The sequence below is a fragment of the Chlamydotis macqueenii genome, chromosome 1, assembly GCF_036417535.1.
Source record: "Chlamydotis macqueenii isolate bChlMac1 chromosome 1, bChlMac1.mat, whole genome shotgun sequence".
In the NCBI taxonomy this organism is placed as follows: domain Eukaryota; kingdom Metazoa; phylum Chordata; class Aves; order Otidiformes; family Otididae; genus Chlamydotis; species Chlamydotis macqueenii.
The window spans coordinates 207,893,669-207,914,311 of record NC_141556.1 but is presented as its reverse complement, the minus strand read 5'-3'; the positions used below and the strand labels follow the sequence as shown (position 1 = coordinate 207,914,311).

At 45.3% G+C, this 20,643-nt stretch overlaps 1 protein-coding gene and 1 long non-coding RNA gene across 5 annotated transcripts in view; one reads left to right on the top strand and one right to left on the bottom strand.

Annotated features, from left to right (window-relative positions):
* Nucleotides 1-613: 613 nt before the first annotated feature.
* Nucleotides 614-13,844, bottom strand: LOC147602402 (uncharacterized). Of its 4 annotated transcripts, none has more exons than XR_015257511.1 (4): nucleotides 12,839-13,844; nucleotides 7,321-10,024; nucleotides 6,796-6,883; nucleotides 614-1,963 (listed from the first exon to the last, which is right to left on the bottom strand). It is a non-coding gene; the product is annotated as an uncharacterized LOC147602402 (long non-coding RNA). The 4 variants fall into 4 exon arrangements; XR_015257512.1 differs by having other exon boundaries at nucleotides 6,796-10,024; nucleotides 12,839-12,946; nucleotides 13,239-13,844; XR_015257510.1 differs by having other exon boundaries at nucleotides 6,796-10,024.
* Nucleotides 13,845-17,436: 3,592 nt separating this feature from the next.
* RAB30 (RAB30, member RAS oncogene family) overlaps nucleotides 17,437-20,643 on the top strand; it is a 44,674-nt gene continuing 41,467 nt past the window's right edge. Inside the window, exon 1 of the mRNA XM_086739663.1 lies at nucleotides 17,437-17,797. The gene's annotated coding sequence lies outside the window, so the exon portion shown is untranslated. The remainder of the gene's footprint in view (nucleotides 17,798-20,643) is intronic.

Here is a 20,643-nt window from a genome sequence, read left to right as displayed (position 1 = left end):
CAGCCCCCTTTAGGCACTGGAACGGCACCATAAGGTCTCCCCGGAGCCTCCTCTTCTCCAGGCTGAACAACCCCAACTCTCTCAGCCTGTCCTCACAGGAGAGGTGCTCCAGCCCTCTGATCATCTTGCCCTGCAGCAGTTGGTTAGATGCTCTACGTAATCTCCTACTTTGTTTTGTTTCCAGCTGGCTGTGTGTCCAGGTAGGTGTTCATTACTGGTGAATATATTTGTCAATTGTGTGCCTTCTGTTGACTTACGCAGGTGAGTGAAGGCACACTAGCAAATCCATAGCACATAAGCATATTTATAATTTATAAACAGCTACATCTTTGGTACTGCAGGACAGATAACTATCACAGCCTTTGTTATTGGGGATGTTACAGCTGTGTCATGTAAGGGACGTAGGTAGTCGCTTTGGAGACAGAGGCAAAAGGCTGGTGATTTCACACCGGAGCTTTGTATGCCTTCAGTTTGTGACCCAGGTTAGGGTCTGATGAAGTAAACACATCTTGTGTCCCATGTGTGGGTTGCATAAAAAGGGTGAGAGCACAAACATGAATCTCACAAAGCACATTACTTACCTAATTTACTTAGAATTTCACCAAACTGATAAAAAAAAGAGCAAAGCTCTATTTGTTATATTATTTAGTCTGCAATTTCAGTTAAGTCAATAAATTAGAAGATTGAAATTATCCAGTCACCAAGCAAACATGGCAGATAACCAGATTTCATAATGAAAGAAATAATTCTCTTTTTTACACTTTTCATAGAATTTAATGAAGGTCTAGTTTTCTTTTAACCAGAAGAACCCAGCTACTATTTAGCTGATAGTTTATTGACATAGTTACCATATCACCGGAGGACTCTGGCATTATTGAGCATAGGTGGCTGTTGAATATTAAGTGTGTATTTTGGTCTTAGGCCAGTTAAATGATACAAGCAGACAAGAACTGTACCCATGCTCACTCAACAAAGTACAGTACACAAATGCATGTGCTACATCTTTAAATCTCCCTGTTAATGCATGTGAGCAGTTTGATGTTGTTCTTTGCCATCGCTATGTAATAACGCAGAATCTTTTTGAAGATGTAACACATAGATAGATTATGGTTGAATCATCTCCAACAGCAGCTTTCAAATAGCACTGGCTTTTGCATGGGGAAGAACATACCAGTGACGGAGTGCTTTCCATTTTTAGCAACTGAAAAATACAGTTCATTCTCCTCCTCTCCGACTGTGGCTTAATGACACAATAAATCCAACATTAGGGTCCTTAGGATCTGACCAGATACACCTTAACGCAATATCCAAGGTGCAGATCCAGCTTTCACTCGTGCTGTCAGTTAAAATTTCTTTAAAAGCTTTGTTAATTTTGTACTGACGTGCTTAATGTGATTGCAGCTACTATATCCCTGTGCCGTTGTCGCTTTATGTCAGATCAGATATCAGCTACCAGCTGTTATAGAACTCGATGAACTCCATACCATAGATACTTAATAATTCAATGGAAATGTGGTTGCGTGCGCACACCTAGCTGGAACCAAACCGGTATGCTTGGGCACCCACTGGTGCACGGATCCAGTAATAAAAGTGATGGAAGCAGCCTTACACACGCACTGCAAAAACACTAAAAATAAGACATGCTTTTACTGAGAAAAAGTTAAAAATAAAAAGTTCAGGCAGCTGTTTCATTTCTAAGGATCTGTCTCCTTAAAGTCACTCTGGGTTTTCACTAAATTGGCTGTTCTTCCATAAGGGTGAAAGGCAGAGTATGTAAAGGTCTTGGTTGAGCAAACTTATCCCCGGCTTCTGGCTGAGACTGCAAATGCGAGACCTACATCAGTACCAATTTTGTTTAATAAAAATAATTAAAATTTCTTCAGCACAGTATTTCCTTACATTTCTCCTTTTCTTGTCAATCACTGTCATGTTCTCAGCGTTTTTAGAGCACTCCAGATTTTTACTGTGAAGGAACAGAAGAAGTAGTAAGAGCTCACAGCTCATCTTGTTAGCTTTTGACCTAAAAAACACGAGGCTGTTTGGCATTTTATAAGAGGACATTCCACTCATAGCTAAACAATTAATTTTTTTTTTTTTTGTTCCAGTTGTCAAGGGGCTTCTAAAAACCCTCCCATATTCTCTTTGTGTGCGAGTGAACATTCAAGCTTGGGAAGACATGGTGTGCTATTGATTTTGGCTGTAGCTTCAGGAAAGAGTGAGAAGCAGGAAGAGAGAAGCGGCAACATCCCTGCTTTAAGTCAGATCTTGGACTCCTGGCTACTTGTGTTCAGTTAGAACGATACAATCGCTCTGTGCACTGCTTAGCTTCTCCACTGCTCTAATATTGATCTTTGTGTATTTAAAAAATGGCATTTTTCACACACTCGGGTTTTACACCATTGATTTCTCTTGGAAGACTGACTTGTCTGCCCCAAGCCGCCCCGACTAGTCAGCAGAAGGGCAATGAATGATATTTTCATGTGCTGTTGTGCCAATATGTATTTCCTTCCTTGGTCATAGAATCATAGAACGGTTTGGGTTGGAAGGGACCTTTAAAGGCCATCCAGTCCAACCCCCCTGCAAGAAGCAGGGACATTTCCAACCACATCAGGTTGCTCAGAGCCCCGTCCAGCCTGGCCTTGAATGTTTCCAGGGATGGGGCATCCACCACCTCTCTGGGCAACCTGTGCCAGTGTTCCACCGCATTCAGTGTAAAATATTTTTTCCTTAGATCCAGTCTGAATCTACCTCCCTCTATTTTAAAACCGTTCCCCCTCATCCTATCACAACAGGCCCTGCTGAAGTTTCTTCCCATCTTTCCTGTAGGCCCCCTTTAGGTACTGGAAGGCCACAATAAGGTCTCCCCGGAGCCTCCTCTTCTCCAGGCTGAACAGCCCCAACTCTCTCAGCCTGTCCTCACAGGAGAGGTGCTCCAGCCCTCTGATCATCTTGCCCTGCAGCAGTTGGTTAGATGCTCTACGTAATTGCCTACTTTGTTTTGTTTCCAACTGGCTGTGTGTCCAGGTAGGTGTTCATTATAGGTGCCCTGATAGAAGCTACAACATATGTTGATTCAGTAGAAAAACAAACCCTGTAATAACTGTAAAGACTTCTAATCATTACAGTCCCAGCTGGTTTTAATGCTTGTCTTAGTTCAACTCAATAGAAAGGCTGGAGTCTAAATAGCACCTGCATGGATGTTCTTACTATAGTACATCTCTTTCCCTTGGCTTCTGACAAGACTAAGCATCTTCTTAGCACTGCTGCAAGGTGAAGACAAGACACCTGCAGGAAAGAGTAGAGCTTGTTGAGTAGAGCTTGTTTTGCTGCTTTTTGGAACAGAAGTAGCCCCTCTTCCGAGAATGCGTTCTCTTCAAGCATGTCACAATTTCCCTGTTGCTAAAGTCTGTCCTGTCAATTCCTTCCTTCTTGATTTTGTCATCCAAACCAAGTAAATGGTGACAAATCTCAGCTTTAAGAAAGTAAGATCTCACTGGGAAAGCTGAGCATAGCCATTAAAATGTTCCACAAGAAAAACCGTCACGTCGAATTCGTATTTTCCTTGTCAAAGATTTAGCAAAGTTTTGTGTCTTGACAAAGCAACTGTAAATTGTCAATATCCAAAGGCATTGCATTTCAAATCTGGAAAACTGTTGGCTCTTTTAGCTCACTGATGTAATTTGCCTTGTTCCATCGTCTTTCCTCTTTCTCTGGGGGATAACATCTGAAAAGCACTTGGTTCTAGGAAGGCACGATGGCTATACAACTGGCATACAGATTATGCATGACTTCACACCATATTAGCTAGGTCCAGTGACAGGCAAGACCAATAAGTGACTACAACACTGTCCAAGAGATGAACAGGAATGTCTCACTGGCAGAAAGGAATTAACAACAACATAGCTCTGCCGTCTCCAGCTATTTGTCAGCACACCCATCAGACTGCATAGCCACTGAAAACGCAGCTCTGTAGCCAGATGCTGTTTTCAGAGTAAAAGTTTAGTTCAACTAACCCACCATGAATAAGACACACCATCCAACCTGCTTCATCTAAGCCCCCTGCTATATTCTGTAGAGAAAGGATAAAATACCCAACTGTGCAAACCTGATGAAAGAATTTATGTTTTCAGTCACCTACTCCATTTCAGCCCTTGAAGGGTCAGATGTCATACTGCTGAGATTTCAGTGCCATTAGGGCCTCTCTCCAAAAGGCAGTGACATACAATCCAGTGGAGCATTGCCACATGTACTTTCCAGCTGAACCAGAACTTCTTATTGGGCCCCTGGGGTCACTACGCTATGGGAGGAGAGTTGGGTGCCTTGGCATGCAGTGAATGCAAGTAATTCATCCCCCAAATCAAGAATTCATTAATTTAACCCAAACTACACACAGCCCATTTTTAAGCAATTTTTTATAGTTCAAATCAGCAGTGATGTAGCTCAAACCTTTTCCCTAGGAAAGGGCAGTAATTCATCCAAAACCGATAAAACTGAGCCTAGTTGAAGTCAAAACTGTTGTCCAGTATCATCAACCCAAATCCTAGAGGGGAGGTAGCGAACAACAAAGCGCTGTACAGGGGAGGCTAAAGGGTTAGAGATGACTCAATACTTCACTGCATCATTGCAAACAGGAAGAGGCTAACTCATAAATCATGGGTTATTTCTGTAACTTGAAAGCCCATATGTATACTAACAGGTCATTACAGCAAGGAATCACACACAGGATTTTCCATGTTATTAACCTCAAGCAGACCACAAGTGCTGGGCACACTTAAATCCTGCAGAAAGCTCTATACAGTCTGGTATAGACTGGAAACTGTTCTGGAAGACTCACAGCCTATGCTGGTGTCAGGAATACACCTCCGTGTCTGCAACAACCTTGTCTTATCCTTCTGACCCTGTTCCTCTAATCCTTTAATCATTCTCCTGGCATTTCTCTGCATTCAAATATATCAAACACCCATCTTGCAGCATGGATGCGGTTTTGGAGACTGGTTCAAAAGGCCTGACCCCTGCAGAAGAGGAGGATGTGAATCCTACCCATGTGTGTTTGGTATTGCCTGTGTTTCGTGGAAGGGAAAGCCAGAGGTTATCTACTGTTTGTAGCCACTATGGAAGACGCCTCATCAGTCTTTTGGCTGAGTTGGTCGCTAGGTTACTCTGTTTCTGCAAACAGAGAGGAATGTTACCTACTCTAGTAGATACTAAGGCCTCATCTGTGCTACACTTCTGAAATAGTTCAGAATGAAGACTGCTGCTACTCAGTTGTTTTTTTTTTTTTAAAGAACTTTAGATAGGAATTCCATTTTGAAAACATAGTGTCTGAGTAGTAAATAAACTGAAACCAAGCACAGGAATTTTTGTTCAAACCTTTTAAAACTACTTAAATATATGTAGGAGAATTCTCAACAGAACATCTAATACAGGATATAAAACACTATATATTAGAAGATGGTAAATTTTCCATCATCACTTACTACCTTTTATTACGTACAGCTGCCTAACAGAATTCCAGTCAACAACAGCCTGAACTACTTACACACGTGCCATTGGTCCCATGTGGAATTCCACTGATTTCAGAAAACTTAATGACCATCTACTAATTGCATAAGTAACTGTCACACTTTATGCCATTGGATGTGAAATCAGATCCATAAAATCTATTGTCTACAGCCCTTTAAAGGTGAGGCAGAGTATGACCCAATAGTAGCAACACCAGCCTGCAGACCCAGCGGGTGAGATGTATCTCAGCTAGGTCTGCAGGTTAGAAGTCTAAGTTTGAGCTAGTCTAACCTCTGCTCTCGCTGAAGTCAACAGAAAGGAAAAGACATCTCAAGAGACAAATTAATCTCCCTGTAGCAGAAGCACGAGAACTGAGCCCATTCCTTACTCACATAATTAACTGTCAAGTCATTAACTGTCACACGTAGTGGGACTCCACATAAGAATAATTATACACGCACAAATGTTGTTTGGGATCAGGCTCCTGCTAGCTTGCGTTCTGTAAACTTGGATTCCTAAATGAGGATAAAAGGTATTGAAACCAGCCGTGGGATGTGTGCAGTCCTCTCTCTCCACAGAGCGTGAGGAAAGCCCAAGCACAGACTGGGCATCTCTTTGGTGTGTGAAGTTCAGCGAGATGAATTCCATTCCCTATTAGTTTGACTCCCTAATAAATGCTAGAACACTGGCAACTTATTTGCAGAGCTATTTCTTTCAAATACTTTGGTCCTAGACTGAAGTAGTTGCCAATCAATAGCAACATTATCTCAAACCTATCTTCCTAAATTTAATTATCACATTTGGTTATTCTCATATGAAAGAATAATGTCAAATCAAAATAAAGAGTGAGGAAAAGCTGAAATGAAAATATTTGTTATATACTTCATTTCTTAGATCTGCTAACTAAAGATAACTGGAGGATTAGGAGACAAATGAAGCACTAAGGCCATCACACTTGATTCTCAGCCTGTGAAGTGTTTAAACACGAAAGCAGCGTATAAACGGCCCAGCAGCCACCCTCTGCTGGCAGGGACCCACGAGTACAGTGGAGCAGCAGCTGGAGCAGCCCCTCTGATTTCAAAGCTAGCAGGGATGGACATCTCTGACATGCATTTTGCAGCACCATGTAGTATTTGGAGCCATTGAAGACCTCAGAGGTGTGACCCGAGTGATGGGGAGGTGAGAAGCTGGAGGGACAGAGCCTCTCTCTGCCCATCAGCACTACAGGGTGCCAGGGGTTCTGCAGTGGGGGAGCTGCCATTAGAGCTGCATCCAGCCCAGGTTTAAACTTACAGCCATATCCCGAGGAGAGCCCGCGATGGGAGGGAAGATCCCAAGAGGATTTATGGCTGCAACCACGATCCATATGCTCTTTACTGCTCTGTAGGCAAAACAGACGGGCTAATAAACCACAAACCCTGCCTGAACATTGACTTTATCAGCACATGCATGCATTATTTTTTATTTAAAATAAAATGCAACTCTAATGTTCCTGCTTCGAAAATCAGGATTTTCAATTTTATGATGTTTAGTGTTTTCTAAAGAAATAACACAAAGCAACTTTGTCTTGAACTTTGAAAAGTGAACTTACTCAGTGATGCCACAAAACTGGGTATGCAAATGGACACGGGTAGTTACAACTGATATGACAAGAAGGTTCAAGAAATTACATTTTATCTACGGATGGCTTCCAAGATAATTCCTTTTAAAGGGGGGCTGGCAGTCAGCTACATTTATTTGTGCATTAAAATAGGAGGAGAAACCTTATAGAAGTACTGGTAAGTGTTTGAATCTCCTCTTTAAAATGTTGTCAACTACCTTTCCAAAGGTTTTTAGACCTAATATTGTAGGAAGGGCTGGGTTTGGTTCCCAGCAATACCGTGGCTCTGCATCTTCACCGGTATCTGCAAAATGGCACTTCCCTCTTTGAGGTATTTGAGGCAATTGGCTGTAGAGATCTATTTATCCTCAGGTGTCAGCAGTTTAGGAAATGGAAGGTGCTAGTTTAAATTTTTAAAGTGCAAAATGTTAAAAAAAAAAAAAAAAAAAGAAACTCATCACATGGAGAGCACTTTTCATCTATTTTTAAAGTGTAATTCCACCCCTCCTCCCCAAGATTCAATGGGAACCAGAAAGATTATCCCACCCCCTGCCTTCCTGAGATAAGAGATGCCAAAGTAGAGTAACAGCAGCCAGATATTCACACAGACGTTTTCCAGTGCAAAACGTGGTCCTGCGGTGTAAATTATTTGCCCACTGAATGGAATGTACCAGGAAAGGATCAGGGTTCTCTGAAGTTTGAGCTCAATAACTCTTGTGGTTTATGATCCAATGTTAACATTTATTATTCAAGTATTCCTGACTTCTCTAATGTGGATACATGCACCTTTATTTTTCCTTATTTATAATGATGGATGCAATAGCTGGAATTCTGCAGCCACTGGTATGACCAGCTCCACACAGCTGAACAAATGGGGAATTACCCTCGGGCTTCTGACACACACCAAGGTGTAACCTGCACATGGAACACTGAGTGCGATGTACTACATATGGGTGACAGTGAGATACTACAGAAAAGGAAAAAACCCAAATTTGGAAATCCTGTGCGTTGGCACAAAGCCTCCCTTAACGCCTGTGTATTAGGCAGAAACAAAATGGTGACCAAGACCAAATGCCATTTGTGCCTGGTGGACTCGAGCAAAATAACGCCTTGCATTCCCTGCTACGTCACTATTTGCCGAGCAGTAAATCCAGGGAAGACTGTGGTAGCCATCCCGCTGCATCCCACAGAGGTGCACACTTCCTGGAGGTTATGCACGTAAAGCACTACCATAGTGCAGGGCAAACTCAGGTGCATGTTTCCTTTGGGAGGAATAAAACTGACAAATCGACTACGCAAGAGGGAGATCCACCCATACCAGAGAGCATGGCTGAGTATTACAGGGAGGCAGGCATATTCCAAATCCAGGATCTTGGCTGTCATGATTTGTACGTAAATTTACCTTCAGATAACAGAGGACTGACCATAGGAGAAGGCTGGGATATTTGAAATACCCTCAAATCCATGTGAATGAGGCTGCATTGTTATGAACGGCAGCAACGTTATCCATTCTGGAGAGCCACAGCACTGAAGTGTTGACAGAAACTTGTGAGACCCCCCTACGTACGGCCAAGCATGTCACGTGCCTCAGTACTCATGACAAGGTTAATCCACAGCCAAATAACCTTCTCAAGGATGAGAACTTAAAAGACATTATTAGAAATTTTAACAAAACAAGATGATTCACACAAACTGCACTTGCTGGGGACCAGACTGTCACGTTCAATCTGTTCTCAAGAGGGAACAGCTACTTCATCCCAGGAGTCCGTTGGCAACACAGAGCTCCTCTGTTTTTCTGTGATTCTCCTCACTTATTAATTTGTATTTTACAAGTTAATTACAAAATATGAATATATAAATGTATTTAAATTTATACATTTATATACATATATGCATCTATTTCCAGGTATGTATTTATAAATATATTTACACCATAAAATATTTCTAAATTATTTTTAAACTAAATAATCTTATTATTTATAATGAAAAGCAAGCAGATTCATTTATTTTCATTGGACCAGAGTGCCTACTACCATAAACTCTCTTTCCTCACTCACTTGTTTCCAGGAGGTAGCACTGGGACAACTGTCGCTCCAGTCACAATCTGCCCTGGAGACCAGAGGAGCTTTCAGTGGGCAGGAATTTGCAGGGGGCTAAAGGGACCTCACTGATACGAGGCAGTGAAGCGTGACTGCCCTTCATCCCCAGTGAGACATAGTACCCCCGTGGCTGTGCAACACCCTCCTGCCAATTCACGCGAGGACTGCATCTGCCTCTGCTTCTCCTCATTTGTTTTTCCACAAAGGTTAACAACAGCAATAATATCTTCGGGGACACAATTACTATTTTAGTTGACATTCACTAAAGCAGAGGAAATACAGAGAAGCCACTGCACATGTCACTTTATAACAGCTGCCACCACATCACCCTCATCAGAGGACAACATTCACCCTTATCAGATTGAAGGCAGCAAATCGTATTCGCACTGTAAGAGTTTACAGTGGTAAAGCTGACCGCTCAGGAGCATCACAAAAACGTTGATGTGGAAAACTGAGTGTAGGCTTTTCATCTATCATACGTGAAACATTTTAGTGCATAATTATCTTTTTGCAGGTCTACTCTGCCATTAAATACAAAAGGGATATTTGGCTAGGTGTGCAGGCGTAACATACACACCTCCCTAAGCATAAGAAATTAGTTCTATCATAAGGTAACAAATTGATACTCTCTGTAAGAGTCATAAAAGGCAAAATGTAGGGGTAAACTGCTCCACATCGCACTCTGGCTCTCTTCTCCCACTGGGATTTGTCTGGACTACATCTAGCAATCACCAGTGCTGCTTACAGACATCAGGGTTTCTCAAGCTACCAGTGCCTGGTCAGAAGCCTGCATCCAGCAAAACATTCAGCTGGGTCATGAGACCTAAAGCAGAAAAACACAGTTAACAAAAGCATCCATGTGCACAGGGGACACACTGCTGCTGCTCCTCCCTCCCAAAACAAACTGCATCCTTAGATGCACAGTTTAACGAGCCAAGAGGCTTCAGCAAGCCCAAGGACTTCCGACTTACGCTGTGCACCTGATCACCTATTTTTAGTGCCATGTTACTCTAAACCAGCTCACTAATCTGATCCTGGTTTTAGAAAGTCGCACAACTACAAACCTCCTGCACTTCCACCCTGAGCCACAGAAAAGCATACATAGTGCAGGGAGCATGCACAACACCTTGATGAAAACACCGATAGCTCACTATGCTGCCCCAGATAGTTGTGCTGGGACAAGAGGGAACAGTGTACTGTGGCATAGGAAGGCAAGGGGCAAAAGATGAACACCAAACTCCTTAAACCAGCAATGCTACCAAAGCCTCTGTGACTACATTTCCTGAGAGCTCAAAGCAGTGAGGTGAGTTAATACGCCTCCGGGGAATGTATGCCTAAAAAGGCTCTACTGGATACAAAACAACTCTGATGAATCCAGAACCTGAGAATAAGACAACAGCTGTACTTTGAGCAGAGTAACTTAAATAGCCAGCCTCACACCTCTATGCTGAAAAACCTCTCCTACATTGCAGCACGTCAGACCTGTTGAGATGAAAAATGTATCCTCCTGACCTTCAGAGCCCTAGGTCTTGTGTATGCCAGAGAACAAGATTCAGGAGACGTTCCCAGTCATGCAACTCAGTAGGCAGTGACCGATCCCAGTATGTGCATATTTAAGTTTTTGCACGACACTATCTTTTCCATAAAGTTGTGCAATAAGAAACCAAGGGCTGTAAGAATAGCCGCTGAATTGATCGCGAGGAAGCAGGCTTGTGTAAACCTGACCTATGTGGACTGGGGCCAAAACATAAAGGTTAGCTGCTTACTAGCAGCCCACTAAATTGTATCCTTCGGACACCGCATGTAAATAACTTGACAGAACGGAGCGAGTGAAACCAGGCGAGTGGAAACTTGGCCTGGAACGCAAGATACTTACTGTTGTTCCCATTTTTCCGGGAAGACATATTTGCAGAGAAACGCCAAAAAACAAATAAAAAATAATCAGGTAATGGAAAAGAGCTAAGCAGCCATGATGTACAGAAAGGCTAAGGGCTTGGGTAAACAGCAGAGTCCAAGGCAAGGAAGAGGAACAAACCCAGGGAATTCTGGCACAGGATCAAACGAGGCTCTCCCTGGTCTTGTGTGCTTTTTCACAGTGCGGCATTACTTACCTGAAAGGAAATGGTTTGTGTGCGTTAAGGAATGCTCTGACTGTAACACTGGTGTTCAGGTACTCCACTGCCAAAGCCTGTATTTTAAGCTGAATCATATAGGAAGCAACATTTAATTTTGTGCAATTCCATCCAAATAGCTGGAGAACCTGAGATCAGTAGCATGCATTATCAGGGACTCCAGTGTTATCAATTTAGTTGCGGGACTTTCTTAGAAAATAAAGGTGTGTAATCTGACACGAAATTCCAGTTCTTAAGTTCTTACCTGTGGTTATGGCTTTCACACTCTCCCAACAGCTTTTCCCTAGAAACCTCACAACAGACAAGGAAGTGTCGGAAGATTGCCACAACTGAAGGCTTGTATTGCCTTTGTCACAGCATTCATCATTTCCCAAAATGTATTCTTTCCACAAAGGTATTTTTAGTGGGCTTTCAATTTCAGTAGTTTATGTGACCCTTCAAAAAAAAAAAAATTCTCTGCTGCCTCTGCCTACTTTTTTTTTTTTTAAAAGCAGTAAAAGCTAGTACCGTGCTCAAGGATTTGTCAGCTCATGGACCACTTGCCTGGCACAGACACACACATCGGCTGGCCAGTACCGGCTACCAACTCAGGTTTACCACCACACAACAAAAACAGACCTTTCCAGGAGTACTGGCAACAGACTAACGTCCACACCTAGCATAACCGCAGCCTCAAACCCCTTCCGGCTTCATTAATACAGGGTTTTATCAGATTTTGTGCTGAAGAGGGCAGTGCACACACAAAGTACATCTGATTCAGCATAGCCTGAGTGTTTTCTTGTTCCACACGGAAGCACTCGGGTGCACATCTTGTGTATAATAAAACCAGAGCACAGGCAACAGAAGGATTTACACCTGGCCCTGGAGCTCGCCCAATTCATGTTTGTGTGCCAGTCACCTGCAACTCATGGGTGGGGAACACTGCTTATCTTCAGGGCAGCGCTGCAATCAGCCAGCAGGTAGGTGGAGCAAGCAAGCAAAGCTATCACTTTCAAATCAGGAAATACTCTTGATGAGAACTGAAGTTCTTTAGGTGGTTCCAAACTGGATAGTTGCATATACGCTCTCAAGAGAGGTGTGATCTACCTATAACCCCATGGTCTCCAGTGGTGACTCGGGCCATCCCACCTTAAGCATCCACACGCAGCTACAACAGCTGCAGAACATACTCAGCTTCTAAGTGTCCTCTGTTTAGCAAGCTTCCCGCCATTGCTAGTGTGCCTTCCCAAAAGGGAGCTTCCCACAACTACAGCCTCTTGCGCTTGAACTACCTGCAGTTTTTCTGAGGCCCATCATGGTGTCCTGACTCACACTTTGAAGTCCCCTATTCTGATCACCTTCTCCAGGATACACAGTCAGAGTTGTTTTCTGTTTCAGTATTAGATGAGCTCTCATTTAAACTAAAGGGAGTTAAACGTTGTGGAATAAAGTTTTTCTCTCTACTCAGATTAGTTCTTTCTGATACGAGTTCTTATGAACCCTGGGACTTGCAGTAGCCTACACACCCCTTCATGTTGTGTAACTGGTGTTGAACTGCTGCCATCTTTCAGGCGAAGAACAGGTCCATGCTACCTGAAGAGGTTCTTGCCTGCTCTTAGAGCACTCTTCTTGTGCTGAAAGATAAAAAAAAAGTTAACACTTTATAATTAGCCACTACAGTTATATTCACAACAGCTTTACACACTTGTTTGGCTATACAGGAATATTAGGTTCTTCCAGAGATCGGTTCAGCAGCTGCCTCCCCACAATTTCATTGGGAACACTTAAAGGCACAGAAGCCTTCTACTCTTACCTTGCTTCCCAAGCTGTCCCTGTTTGACAACAAATTAGACAAAGCAATGATTTTTTTCTGTATTGTTATCATTAAGATACTTGGAAACAAGACCACGATACAGAAGTACTTACCTATTCTACCCAGCTGAATTCACTCTCACACTTCACCTTGCAGCTCCAGGAACTCTTTGGGAAACAGCCACATGGGAGGCAATGACAAACAAAACCCTTCTGTATCAGCTTCCTCAGCCTCCTGAATCTGGGCAGCAACTTTGATGTGAAAGAGTTTACACCCTTCCCCCACGTGCTTTGAAGTGAGCAGCTGGTCAGTGACACATCAACTCTCCTCCCTCCTCCAAGAGGACTGTGGACAACTAAGTATTATAGCCGGGATAATTCAGAGAATGGGATTTAAAAACACAACCTATGTGCCAAGACTAGCATACATCATATCAATCGCCCTTACAAACCATATTCTGCTCCGTTTGAGCGCATGTGAAAACCTTTTCATCCAGCTAATTTGCATAGTAGGAATTATGTAAGTTTGCAAGAACTGAGACAAACCCAACACCCTGCCAGTCCTCCATGCTGCAGACAGGGATGTTGACACCACGACAGCAGAACATCAGACACCTTACAAACTGTTATCACGTATTTGTACACTTAACCTTGTAAATTCGTGTATTTCTCACGCAGACTGTAGAGCTGGTTTTGTTCTACTATCCAGTGCAGGCTCAACTTAGAAGTTTTCATTAAGAAGTTTTCATTCAACCTTGAAGTTTTCATTAAGAGCAAGAACTTGTCAGAATGAAAGCTGAGATATGAAGCCAGGTTTCTATGTATGAACTTAGATTAGGCATGACACATTCCTACTTATCCTCAACTCCTGCATCCCTTCTGCAGGGTCTTCCAACTGCTTCTCTCCATCTTCCGGACACCGGGTGGTTGCTTACCTGAGTCCACTGTGACCAAAATCACTTTAGTAACAAAGACAACCCAAAGTTTCTGCAGTGTAGGATGTCACAGGCTCAGGACCATACAGATACTGGAATAAATTTTCATTAACAGCATTAAACCAGAGTATACCCATGTATTTAGGAAATGCCAAAGGCAGGCTTTCAATTCTATCATCACCTTATGTCTTTTCATACGAAATGCTGAGAAAACATTTGTTTCTGTAAGCTTCTTGTGGATCTTGCAATTAAGTAAGACCTGTTGGGTCAGAAGAGACTTGGACATTAGCACTTTCAGGTGAACAGAGCATCCGAGTTAGAGACACACCACCCAAGTTTCATCATTAAGATCTGTGACAAGTTGTGATCAATGAGGAAGATCCATATACTGACACGTATTAGACACCCTCAAACTGATGAAAGTGAACCATACACACATAGAAAACTATTCTGTCCCTTGCATCAGGCATTCATTTGGGTAGTTTCTGAAGTAAATTCTTTTTTTTTTTTTCTTCACATTTCAATGTGCTACAGCAACTCTTACCTGAGACACCAGTGGCATCTACACCTTCAGATACAGAAACACGGTATAAACAATGAAGTAAAATTATCTGTAAAGCAGGATGCATCCCCAGAGCAGCAGCTCTGGCACAAGGTGGATGGGGAGGGAGAGAGGAATCAATGCAGGTGACACCAATTGTTTCTAAACCAGTTTAAAATAACAAAGTATACCATCATTAGGTCAGCAGAGTTATCCTGGATGGAGATTTCACATACACGTTTTCTGCCAGTTACAGAAAAGCAAGCCCCCCTCGATTATACCATCTCAATACTCACCATGATTACTTGGTATCAGCTGCACAGATACAAGTATAGGCTTACAGTCTACAGCGGGCAGCTGTTTTGACAGAACTCATCATGACACACATCATCATGTCACCGCCCCTTTTTTTTTTCCCCACAGCACACCTAACCAAAAGGTATCTGTGTAAAGAAACAGAAGTAGAAAAGAAAGAAAAGGGACTATTCTTGTAATTCAGAATTCTTCAGATGTATGCAACTATTACTGAAAGTTATAGCAGCAACGGAGCATTACATTCCCTCCACTCTTTTTCTCCAGAGATTAATACAACAAAACTGGACAAGGTGGGGATGGGAGAAGCACCTCCTGTCCCAGAACATCGGACATGTTACAGGAAAAGAAGCAACTGCTTCAGATCCTTTAACTGGAGGGAGCTGAATTTAAAGAGAAAGAAGAATGGCATGCACTGCTGCAATATCAACAAATCCTGAAAAGCTGCAAGGTTCAGCTTAAGTAACTGTATCACAGAACATCTCATGACAGCCTTCCTCCACCACTGAAGTGTATCCTGGGGCAAACAGACTACTACAGCTGTGTAGCTACTATGAGGCAATATTGTGAGCAAATGCATTGTACTTACCTCCAGGAGGAGCCAAAGCATGAAATAAAAACTTGTAGCCCCATTTTTCGTGATTTATACCACTACTGAACTTTAGCCAAGACCTCCAGGAAGCCTACAAAACTCTTCAACTCTTTTCAATGGAGAATCTTCCTGAAGCAATAAAATACTTTATTTCACAGGAATCAGCTGTAACTAGAAACAATGTTATTTCACAAACCATGCAATACTTTGAGTGTCTTCCCTTCCAGTTTTGAGCAAAGATCTTCCACATGTTATTTCAGGGAACTGCCATCCCCTTAAGCCTAACAGAGATTTAATTAATCTCTCATTTGGTGAGCCCCATTCCCTAACACAGAGACTAGCACAAGCAGGGATTATGTTCAGTACAGGAAAACCTACAACCTACTGCTCTCAAAAGCTAGCCTACCTCCTACACGCCAGCCAGAGGCTACACTGAACCTCAGACAGCGCCTAGTCAATTGGCTACGCCATGCCAGCACCAGACAGCAAGCACAGGTAAGAAAACAGGCAAGCAACTTAGCTCGGCTTCTCCCATACCATGCTGAGAGGTCTTACATCATCTCATCCATTTTCTCAGCTTTTTCAAGGTTGATTTATGTCTCTATGGACATAGCGAGGACAGCTGCCTCTAGAAGGGAGCAAAGCTCCTCCTGCTGGTTACCCTAACCCACTATCTATGACAGTCAAATGCTATTAGTGCAGTTATCAGACATCAGACAGACGCCACAACTCTCAAAAGAGCCCCAAATCAGCAAGCACAGGCTGTCACCCGAGATGTGAAAAGGGCACGTCCCAGCCTGCTCCCTGCTGAGGGCCTCCCGCACTGCAGCCAGGCCAAGAGTTCAGCCCTGCTCTTTAAACCACAGCCTTCACTTCATCCCAGGCCAAGGCCAAAGCCCTCGGCAGCTACAGCCCTGCCGGGGGCCACTCTCCCCACAAGACACAAGGGCCACAACCCCGAGGGCCACCGGAGCCGCCTCGGCTTTCCCCACCGTACACTGCAGCCTCCCCCTCCAAAACCAGCGCCATACCCGCCCCGACACGCACCGCTGCCCCCCGCCCTCTCACCTGCGACCAGCGGCCCCTTTCAACACCCCCCCGCACCTCGCCTCCCTCCACGCATCCACCGCTGCGGCCCACCCGCCTCAGGACCCCCGATCCAGCCCGCAAAGGGGGCGGAAGATCCATACACGTTCTCCCAGGAACGGACTCCCACCTCGCTGACGCCATGGAGGGGCACTGCCCTACCAAGAGCCGGCGGGCACCGAGGGACAACTGGTCGCTACGCCATGTCCCTCGGGGCCCTCCACAACCCGCCGCGCCCTCAGCCACTTCTCGGCCTCCCCCTTCCCTCTCACCCCCTCTTTCCGACCCCCGAACCAACTCCTAACTCCCACCCTCTCCCTTTTCCGACATCTTAACCCGGTTCCCCGGTCGCTCCTCCCGAGCTAAAACCGTCCCACGCCATCAACATGGCGGCCACCACCGCCTCCTCCCCCACCCCTCTCTTCGCCGCTCCCCACCGCAGGACCTGCCGGGAAATCGAGTCCCCGCCCTGCACACTGCTGCCCGGCGAGAAGCTGCCGGGAAACTACAAATCCCAGAAGTCCCCACGGCTGGCGGGCGTCAGCCAATGGGGAGATGGCGGCGCGGCCGTTCGCCCCGCCCCGGCGGGCGAGAGGGGTGATGTCATTGCCCAGCGGGCGGCCGCGGGGGCGCGCGCTGCCGTTCATTGTGCTCCGCTGGTGCCGCCTCCCGCTGCTGGACACGGCGCGGGGGGGGGGGGCCGCTCCTCCTCCAGCCCTCTAGCACCGGCCTGGGGCGACCCTGCTCCTGCACCGGTCCCGAAAGGGGTTGCCTTGTACCGAGCTCCGCTGCGCCCATCCCGGGGTGGGGGGGAAGGGGGAGGGGGTTGTCTTGCCCCGGGGGTGCCTCAGCGCCCATCCCGGGAGGCTGCGCTGTTCGGGGAGGGGGGGCTCAGCGCCCGTGCCCGATCGGTGCTGCTTTGCGCCCATCCCGGGGAGCTGCCCTGCAGCGGGGCGAGCGGCCGGCACCCATCCCCGGGAGAGCGGGGTGCCTTGCACCCATCCCCGGGGGGTGGGGGGGGGCTGCGCCGCGCCGGGGGCGGCCCAGCAGCCACCCCCGGGTGTGCGGGGGCAGCACCGCGCCCAGCCCCGCTGTCCCCATCGGGGGGTGACCCAGAGCTGCCAGCCTTCTCCTTATCGCCGGTGACCGGCTCCTGGCTCCCGCCTCGTTTTATGGTCGTGGAGAGGGAGGGAAAATCCCAAACCAGGTGAGTTCTGCCCTCCTCTTCTTTTTTTTTATTTATTTGTGTGTGCCGTTCATTCCCCTTTTACCTCCCTCCCACCTCCCCTTCCCGCAACGTCCCCATCTCCCGGTGCGCTTCTTCCCGAGCGGGACTACGCCGCGTTTCCTGGCACCGCTGAAAAACGGGAGAAACCCCCTTCCCCGCCCCCAGAAAAAAAAAAAAAAAACCTAACAAAACACAGAAACCCTAAATCCGAGAACTACCGTGGAGATACGTACCCCTCCCCGCCCCTGCGGCCCCGCCGCCCGGTGCGTCCCCGCCGCGGCGGGGGCTCCGCGGCTCCGGGAAACTCCCGCAACTTGGGGAGGGGGCGGACCGGGACGCGGGGAGCCCGGCCCCGTGTGGCTTCTGCACCGCGTAACAGCGGGAAACGGGGAGGATTTGTAAATTATTGTCGTTAAGTGCTGCTGAGCGCCCGTGAAACCTGGGCTCCCTGTGGGGAAACAGAAAAAAACAACCGAAAAACCGAATTAAAAAAAAAAAAAAATAATCAGCAATATCTGGTTCGGGATTTTTTTTTTTTTTGGGTGCTGGTGGGCTACGTCCGGTGACTTCTGTGCTTTGACACCCTCATTCCTCTCCTCTTAGAGGGTTATGGGGGGGATCTGAGTCAAACTGGCTCTCCATTCCGGCTGCGCGCGCTTGGTCCAGATTTCTTTTCCAAGTCCTGAGCATGCATCTTAAAAACTGTCAGTTGGACAGCCTGATGGTTTGTTTCAACTTCCAAACTACCCCTCTGGTCTCTTTCCTTTTTGCCATAAATACAAGAAGCGCGTATATCTTAAACTTTTAAAAAACTTTGTGGTCCAGCAGAGCTTCGTTTCAGTGTGGCTTTTTTATTTGTGTCCCTGTTCCTTGCTGTTCGCGAGGTGCAGATCAGATCTTTAATTGAACTGTTATAGTGGTACAAGATATTAGGTTTTTTTTTTCTCCATAGCGCGTAGCATCAGGAGGTTTTATCTCCTACTATAACTACATTATCACTGCAATTGCTTGTGGACCCCAGACATCTCATTTTGTGCTGGTGGCAGTGAAATGTGTGCACGCAGAGGTGTCCTGCTCGCCTCGAATCTGTCAGTACCCTTTAAAGTTAATCCCTTCCAAAACCTGACTTGGAGACTGTTCCAAGAGCAGGAAGAGCTGATATTTTAATTTTTTTTTTTTTTCCCTTTCCCTCTGCTGCGTATTTGCTTCTGCGCCTCTCTTGTGTAACTGGCACTGTGTGTCCTCTGGCAGGCTCTCCCTGGAATCGCGGTGCTGGGGGACGGATGACATGAGCGCAGTGGGGACAATGAAACTCCCTGTTCGGTTTAATCAAAGTGTTTGTAAACACCAAGGCCGCGGTTTGGGTGTCCATGTGCAACGTGCGGCGTTTTACAGCCGCCCCTCTTCGAGTGGGATGAACACGCTGCATCCACGCCTCCTCCTTGCGCTTATTTTATCTGCGTTTTTTCCTTCCTTCCTCTTTGTCACTGACTCAAAGGGGAAGAATAACACTATGTGCAGGACTTGCCTTTGTTTAGTTGGTCTTTTTTAAACATTTTTATTTCCTGGAATGACGTTTTCCTCTTTATTTTACATGGGAGGGAATGGGTAATCTAACAGAGGGTTTCCCATCTTGGCTGTAAAAGGAGAAGTTTTCTAGCAGTGATTTTTGTTAGCGACGGAGAGAAGGCACTGGAAATGAAGTGATAATTTGAAAGTGTAGCCTGGGAATTGTTCTGGGAAATAATGATACAGAAGTTGGGGAGAACAAGCGAGGAATCTATGGAATTTTGTGGTTAAGTAATGCAGTTTTGGGGATGTCCCACTTTTTGATTCTGCTGTCATCTTTATATGTATCTTTACAAATATGTATTGGTATTTATGCTTGTTTGATTCTTTTCCCAAATTATTAGATTTACTGAATTTAGAAAAACTTGTGACAATGTTGTCTTGTGTGCTAGCATTTTCAAGCTCTCTTATACTACAGCAAGAAGTGGATTAGAAATGTAGCTCAGAAATCTACACTTTTATATTAATAAGATGAAATTTTGCCTTGCAGCAACATAAATACAGACGCATACAAATGGACCAAAAGCTGCAAATCGCTCAATAGATGAGTGATTGCTGTGAAAAAGCACAGATGAGCTAAGGGGCCTTTCCTCTTCAGTAATTTATGTCCTGATCCTGCAAAAACCTAGATGCTATGTGTGTATTTACTGTGATTCAAGAAGAGAAGGCTCTGGGGAGACCTTATTGCAGCCTTACGATACCTGAAGGGGACCTACAGGAAAGACGGAGAGGGACTTTTGCCAAGGGTGTGTAGCGATAGGATGAGGGGTAATGGCTTTAATCTGGAAGAGGGTAGGTTTAGATTAGACATAAGGAAGAAATTCTTCACTATGAGGGTAGTGAGGCAGTGGCACAGGTTGCCTGGAGAAGCTGTGGATGCACCATCCCTGGTAGTGGTCAAGGCCAGGTTGGATGGGGCTTTGTGTGACCTGGTCTATTGAAAGGTGTCCCTATTCCTTGCTGGGAGGTTGGACTAGATGATCTTTAAGGTCCCTTCCAACCCAAACCATTCTGTGATTCTATGATCTCCAGCTGGGCATATCTAGGATTGCCGAGTGTGTCCTACACCCGTGGTGAGCAGCCACATCCTGAGGTTTAAGAAGAAGCTCAGCTATACAAGTTGTTTCACTGGCCACAAATGACTCCTCTTTCTGTGGCCTTTTTCAATGTTTGGCCAGTGCTTTTTTTCAATTTTGCTTAGCTTTTAGGTTGCCAGTGCCCAGCAGGCAGCCAGGAGGGCCACAGCCGGGTTGGAC